At 31.5% G+C, this 7,820-nt stretch overlaps 1 protein-coding gene across 1 annotated transcript in view; it reads left to right on the top strand.

Moving 5' to 3' along the window:
• The first annotated feature begins 2,067 nt into the window (after positions 1-2,067).
• The window catches only part of LOC135128443 (DNA-binding protein D-ETS-3), a 157,936-nt gene continuing 152,183 nt past the window's right edge, over positions 2,068-7,820 (top strand). The window contains exon 1 of the mRNA XM_064055353.1: positions 2,068-2,306. The gene's annotated coding sequence lies outside the window, so the exon portion shown is untranslated. The remainder of the gene's footprint in view (positions 2,307-7,820) is intronic.

The raw sequence follows: 7,820 nt of genomic DNA, 5'->3' as shown, positions 1-7,820 counted from the left end.
AACTTTTTTGAAAATTTTGCGAGATGTCAACTAAAAATTATTTATTCATTCCGTTATAAGTTTAAAACTGTTAGTACAGCATGTTAAAAAATTGAAAGAACTAATTAATTTATTTTACTGATTAAATAAAAAATTGTTTAATTAGTTTTCACAAATTATTTATCATAAAAAGAAAATATTTCCAGAATCAACTTGTATAGTTCACGGAAGAAATTGGATTTGTTTGACTCCAATTTTTCGCAAAAAAATCCAAACTGTATAACAATCTTTTATAAGTGACGATTACCATCGGTTAAAATTGCCCATCTTGGACTTGCATATCAAAAATGATCGTGCATTCCATTCCCCCATGTGCCTTTTTTTTCACTGTTACTACCATTATCTATATATTTTTTATGTATAGAGATTATTTTCAAATAAAACAAATAAAATATCGCAAAATCAGATTTTATATTTTTTCAGAGAAGAGGAATTTGTTGGACTGTACTAAACGGACGAGGGAAGTTCTGTCGAAATAACTTTAGACCAATTTTTTATATTTTTTATTTGATATATTTATTCTTACTAAAAGTTAGTGACATCATTTTCCAAAATCAGTTTCGTCTCCGTAAGTTTAGAAATAAGTTTGTGTTGTTTTAGTACTTGTTAGCAACTTCTTATATTAATTCAATTTATTATTATTATGGGGAGATGGGTCAGGATAGGCTGTTCCAAATAGTTCGTAATTTAAATTACCATATTTGTCGTTCACGTCCCGCTTCAGGTTCATTCGTGTTGTTAAGTCGACCATACTGCTACATACTGGAACGAAATCTGCCTTTTCCCATCGTTCGATTATATTATAATAGAGTTGTCAATATAATACTCCTATTAAACATTTGAACACAATTTTAACGACCGAATATTATTTCGTTAAGGCTCATGTTAAGTTATAATAATACATAAATGAAAGATTAATGTACAGAAATTATTTAGCAACTGGAGTATTTTGTTCACCCTTTAAAAATTTGTCGGTTTGTTTGATGTTAAAGTTTCATATAATGCTGTATAGACAAATGAATGTCTAATACACAGTTAAAAATTTAGTTTGCATTTAACGGTATTGTAAGTGAACATTAAACTCATAAACACAAGCGTTTGCCTTTTAGTTACGTAATCCTGACTTTCAGTAATATGTCGTGTATGGATGATCAAACCATGCTAGAAAATTGCCAAAATTTCCTAGTAAAAATGGGAAAAACTAGTTTATTGCAAACAAAATATAAAAAAGATAAAGAAATTTATGTATTGCTGGAGGTACGATAACGTAATTATTTAATTTTTTGTTTGTATAAATTTAGTGTATCTTCTGTGTTAGTTTTGGAGTTGTTAATAGATTCGGTTAAGATGTTTATTTAATTTATCGTAATTTCCGAACATGGGGAACAATTACCATGAAAAGAAAGATCGGATGTGTCGATTGTTTCAATATAACAATTTAAATTCTTTCGCTAATTAAACTTGATGATCTTGGAGGCTTACGGAAAGCTATCTCGTGGTTTTAGTTCCGATACAGCGCTTGAAGCTTTCAGCAGGATGACATTAACTCCGCCTATCGCATGCGCTACCCGTATCAGCCAATCAGGTTAGTCAAGACTTATTATCACAGTGCTAATTAAACATCTCAAACCCATCATAAACAGCAGGAACAAAAAGGAGCGCTTCTGGAGCAGCATCACCACCGTCTCGGACCTAACAATGCGGCATTCTTAAATTAATTCCGAAACAAGAGATGCAAAGATACCTTTGTGTTCCGTTTTGAAGAGGGTCTCGATAGGGATGACAAGGGCCAGTTCGCATATCACTTTCTTTATCACTTTTACGAGATCCTGCCGAGTCTCGGCCGCCTGGATCGCTGTCAAATAATTGTGCATGGTGGTGAAGTGATGAGCATCCCCCGCAGAGGTGGTGCCTTTGGAGGGGGTAGGAACCGCCCCGCCCCTTAGAGGAACCGCCACTTGCGATATTGCTTCCTGCCATTCCTGCCGGCGCTTCGTGTTCCGCAGGAGCTGCACTACACTTCCTGTCAACACTGTCTTCCTGATCTATCATTGACTGATCCCTGCCATTTGCAACTGGTAGCGGTAACGACGCGTAATTAACGGTCAGTGAGGGGTTGTTTGCGTTTTCTTGCGGTGTCTGCACACATTCTCTTTAAGATTGCGAGTGAACTGAATCGCGGTTTATGGCAATTTTTTCTCGATTTGCGTGTTTCATGTCCGTTGACTATTTAACTGTTTATGTGTTAAGTCCCTTACATTCACAAGGTAAGTTTAGTGGAAATGCTGGCGTTTGCATGTCGCCGTGGGTGGTAAATAGTTTTGCTCCTTCTGTTCAAATATTTATGTACTGCCATCTTTTGGCATCGTGCCATAAACGTTACTGAGAAAGAATTCATGTTCTAATAAACAGTTTGGGGTTGTTAGGGGAACATTGTTGTCAATATTTCATTGTTTTCTGCAAGAACAATACGAAGTTAAGTACGAAATACGAAGGTGTTTGAATGTATTTTAAGCTTCATTTGTACTGAAAGTTGTCGAACTATAAGATTTGTTGCGATATTATTGTAAAACATGCTTTAACTCTAGAACGCAAACTCAATGAAATCAGCTGATATCAATCAAAAGTTAATACTCAAAAGCCGGAGTTATTTCAGTACGTTTTATTTCAAACTGCAGTTCATATCAACTTAGAACACAACATCATATTTTTATTTGCTAGAATTCTATGATGTTAAATTTGTCGATAAACACGATACAAATAAAAAAAAATGATTGAATAAATTTCCTACTGATCATACACAGCTAAATAAGTGACACACGCACATATTTTATACATATTTATTTTTTTTTCGTTTCTTCATTCACTTAAAACAAATTTCTGGATGACTTTTATTTTATCCTAACTTGATACTCATTTTAAACCGACATAGACATTATATTTTTATATTTCTTACTTATTTCCCTACATTATACGCTTGTTTCAAGTAGATAAACAATGAGCTTTTTCTCGAACCCAAAGCTTCCGACGTCTAACTTTCTCAAAGTGTGTTGTCCTTCACCAATCTACCCTTATGAAGTGTGTATTTTTCTTCATACACTAAATCTTTTATTGTATGACTATATTGTTCTATAAATACCTTGAAAATGTTTTACATATTATTGTTATCTCCCTGTTCAAAGCTGATTCCAGAACATTTTTACATAATAGTCATAATATTGCATTATTACTCATTTTACTAATATACTGTTACATATAATTCTGGGACCTAACTGCACAAAGCCCCTGTAAAAATTTATTATTTGTTGGTTGTTATTATACCAGACCTTTCTATCAACTCTCAATTTTTCTTATTACAGTTTATCTTGAAGGTAAAGACAATTTTTACCGTAAATACTGCTGTCCAGTTAATTCTTCCTTTCGTATTGTTATTTAACGGATTTTCAAAATACTCTGTCTAAACTGTCTAAAATTTATCAGTTTTCATGTTTACCTATGAGTAATGTTGTTATGCTTGTAATGATCTTCTACTTTTTCATTGTCTTTCCAAGAACCTCCCCTTTCTTCTTCCCTGCATTCTTTGTTTTGTTTTTATGCTTGTTTTATTTTTACTCTGTGTTTGGTCTTTAGCATCTGCTTTGGTAGTTTTGTTCGATCTAATTTAATTTTACATCTTTGGTCAAATCAATTTTATTGTTTTGTTGTCTTACTATTTACTTGTCTAACAGAAATGTATCTTTTCTAAAATTTTTCTTATCATATTTCTTGTAGAACCTCGACTGAAGTGTTTCAACACAATGTTGTTCTTACATCTTTGCAAAGTTTACTAAAAACTCAAATTTCTCGTCAAGAATCATGTTTTCTTCGTCTTTCCTGTTTATTCGTTACATCTTCTGAAACTATTTTCTAGTTGTACTTCGGTATCTTTTGATATTATTCTTGTGAACTTGAACACAATTCCAGCTGGAGGATCTATGAGCAATTAATAAATATATGAATGTTGAAAAAGCAAAAAAGATATAATTGTTACCTGTGTTAAGTCCTTAACCTTCAGGAGGTAATTCGATTCGTGGAAATGCTGGCGTTTGTATGCCGTTGTGGGTTGTAAACAGTGTTATTTCTTCTGTTTAAAGATTAATCATTCACATCAGTAGCATAAATTTCACTTAACCCACTCGTCTAACTTATATAATCATAATACAAGATTACAGCACTCTTGTCTTCAAATAATTTAAAAATCGTAGACAATTTTTTTTACGTTCATATGTAAACTTGTGCATGTATTATCAGTAATTATCATTCTCCAAAAATGTCCCATGGTAGGCAAAATTTATTTTTGAGATAATGCCTGCAACGTAAATACCTTGTTCTGTAATTCTGTTTTGATATAATGGGAAAAAATTGTTCTCATAGAGTTTGAGGTTACTACGGAATATTGTTGTCAATAGTTCATTGTCTTCCACAAGAACAATATCAAATACAGTATGAAATGTTTTAGTTCTACAATATAAGTTGTTATAAACAGCGAACATTAATTCAAAAATATTAATTTTGATTTAAGATTTTGTATTTCTTGTGACAATCTTAAAAAAAACGTTATTACAAAATTTTACTAACTTAACACATAGTGTGATTATTTATCATTCAGCTCATAAAGTATGTATACAATCTGGCTAAGAAATTACACAATTATGTTTTTTTAATTCTGCCGAAACTCTATAGCATTGAATTATTGATTTTCTCTAGAAAATGGCACTAAAATCGGTTTGTGCCTCAATGTAGATTTTTAGCATTCGGAATTTATGATTTAGATTGGTTTTTTAGAAGTAGCCGAAAATGACTGCAGTAATAAAAGCGCTGTTCTATTTTGTAAGGTACAGATAAGAATATTATGCCAGTACGTAAAGGTGCCGACGGTAGTTTATGATGACAACGGCTTTGTAGCCGCCCGGAACTGATAAAAAGTTGAAATATAGTCTATGGGGCTGGACATTATGGATAAACCACAAACTCCGCCACATCTACTTTACTGCAAAAATTCTGATACGGACACTTATCGCAAAAAGATTGCACTTATTTGTTACTCATTTTAATTTTAACATCGTGAAACGTGTAAGAAATATTGGAAAGTAAAACTCAAAATTGCATTCACCAACATATGTACTTCTCTAAGTTTTAGGAATGTTCAAAGTTTAGAAAGTGGCGTTTTTCACATATTAATTTCCAGTAGTAAAAAAAAAAACATATAAACAAATATGTCGAACGAAGGAAATTAAGAAAATATGTATTTATTATAAAGACTCTGTTTAACTGAAATCAAGCAAGAAAAGAAAGACTAATTTTTTACCTGTTGCCATGCCAATAAAAATCAAATAAAAAATGGTAAATTGATAACATGCTAATTGATAACTAATTCTGTCTAATCAATTTCTGTAGGACATGGTTAGAGGTCCAAATGTATACCATTTACAGCACTAAAGTGGGATATAATCCCGAAGTAATAAGGGTGTTTTCAAATATTTGGGAAAGTAAATATCTCAGGAATCAGGAGAAATTTTATTGAATAATTCTAGTGTAATTTTTATTCATTAATCCTGCTTCAAAAAGCTGCTTTGAAAAAATTGTATTTGTAAGGACTTCCTGACTTGGGCGGTATTGGAAGCAGCATGTGCCACGCACTCATTTATATCTAGGTCTTACTAATTTGTTTTGTGTTGGTCGTGAAATTAAAAGGAATAACTAGCTGGAGACGTGACAAACTGAATTTCCTACATCGACGTACATGCAATGTTTTTTAAAAACAAACTTGGTGTTACTGAGATATTTCTTTACTTGTTTCATTATTATAATTTTATACATTACAACTGAAAAGAGGTGAAAATTGCATTGATATCTGTCTCGGTGGGATAATTGTGGTGCCTTATATTGTGTTTAACTAGAAAATAGGATTTCAGTTCTTACAATAATAATACTGAAACGTTTGGTGCATATTTCCTTTATAACAGACAGAATTATGAATATCTTATTTTTATAAAAAATTGATAAAATTCCATTTGCCAACAATGTTTACCTAATGTAATTAAAGATATAAGCGTTGCTGTGGTTATCGTTTTAACAAATAAAATGTACATTAGGTACACTTGTGAGCACGAATATCGGGCACTGATGTTATTTCACTTACAGAATTTGTGAAACACTCCTTAGAAACCATAACCTTGCTTGCAATTTTAGTCATGCTTGTGGGATTGTCATTTTGACTTTTGACATATATACGCCACTCACAATGTCAATAAAGCTTAAACTAGATCCAATTTTTCAAGTGACAAAAAACCCTGTAGATCCGTTCAACGTTGCGAAATTTACTTTTGTAAAAATATGAATTTCCTGTAATCTACATCGGAAACAATTTTTTTTTTATTTTTTCGTGTTTATCAAAATTCCCTCGATAATGTACTCTTAAGGGTGTTTGCGGCCTTCCGGGCAGTCTGTATAATAGAATTATTTTAATTTGGTCTAGGTGTTATAAAACGGTATGTTACTGTTTTGTCTTCGTTCAACACACTGTATGTATGTACGCAGGTATAGGTTTCCGTCCTTAAATACAGTGTGTTGAACGAAGACAGAAACAGAAACATCCCAGATGTCGTAATGGGGACAGTTTTACAAAATTAAAAGAATTTTACTAGGTATATGCATATCTGTTATGTTCTACATGTAGTGACCACAACTTTCATAAAAAATATTTGGAATCATGTGAAAAAATTAATTAGCTGTCATGGTGAACATAGTCTAATTTCCGTGATTTAAGGTGCAGTGTGTACATGCAGTTTAAATGAATAAATTTGTATAAATATGCTTGTATTTTCTGGCGTACTGCATATAATATTACAAAATAGTGTTATTGCGATTTTGTCAGAGATTTCAAAACTGGTCCAAAGTATTTTTAACATAACTTTTTTCGTTCTACAACAACATTGTGTATAGTAGAACTTATTCTTCAATAATGACTTATTTTTTATAAAAATATGCTATATGTATTTGCCTAGAGACTAGAGGACTCTTTAAAGGACTCATAGGACGACAAAAAAATTACAGAAAATAAATTATAATCTAAGCAGTGTTAAAAATTAATTGTATTTTTTAAATATTATGTCGGTACACGAAGACCACTAAGAACCTCAATATTTCATTAATAAAAAAAAAAATCATACCACAAAGTTAAATAGTTCCTTGGGTAGCATACAAACATTAAAATAGTTTTCAATTACACAGAGTGTTCTGTTTTTCAGTCATAACACATAACGTAGTTTTTTTAATGGAACACGCTATATATTTTTATTTGTGACGTTGCCGAGTTATTTCAATTTCGTTGAAATTATTAAGCAATGTAAAAGTTCACAAAAAAGGGCTATAGGTTATTATTTTTGCAACCTATGTTACAATATTTTTGAAGCAACAAAGAAATGTACGAACTTAAAAAATTCTCAAATATGTATAACAAATTTCAAAAATATCAATATTTCGCTTTTTCAATATAACACCCTGTATTTTATTACTGCCTCCTACCCTTCTATCACTCTTCATAAGATATTATGTAACATGTTGATTTTTTTTGAACCCTTGGATTGTCAAAAATATTCAAGAAAATAGGAATAACGTTGCAATGTCGCATCTGAATTTTAAAAATAAATTAACAAGTCTAATCAGACTATGTAAAAATAGATGGAGTGATACTTTTATAAAAACTAGTACTATGTTACGCCTTAAAAACAGAACACTGT

Source organism: Zophobas morio, unplaced genomic scaffold (genome assembly GCF_036711695.1).
Source record: "Zophobas morio isolate AGI-343-1 ecotype UQ-CSIRO unplaced genomic scaffold, CSIRO_AGI_Zmor_V1 ptg000012l, whole genome shotgun sequence".
Taxonomy (NCBI): domain Eukaryota; kingdom Metazoa; phylum Arthropoda; class Insecta; order Coleoptera; family Tenebrionidae; genus Zophobas; species Zophobas morio.
This window is presented reverse-complemented; position numbering and strand designations above follow the sequence as displayed.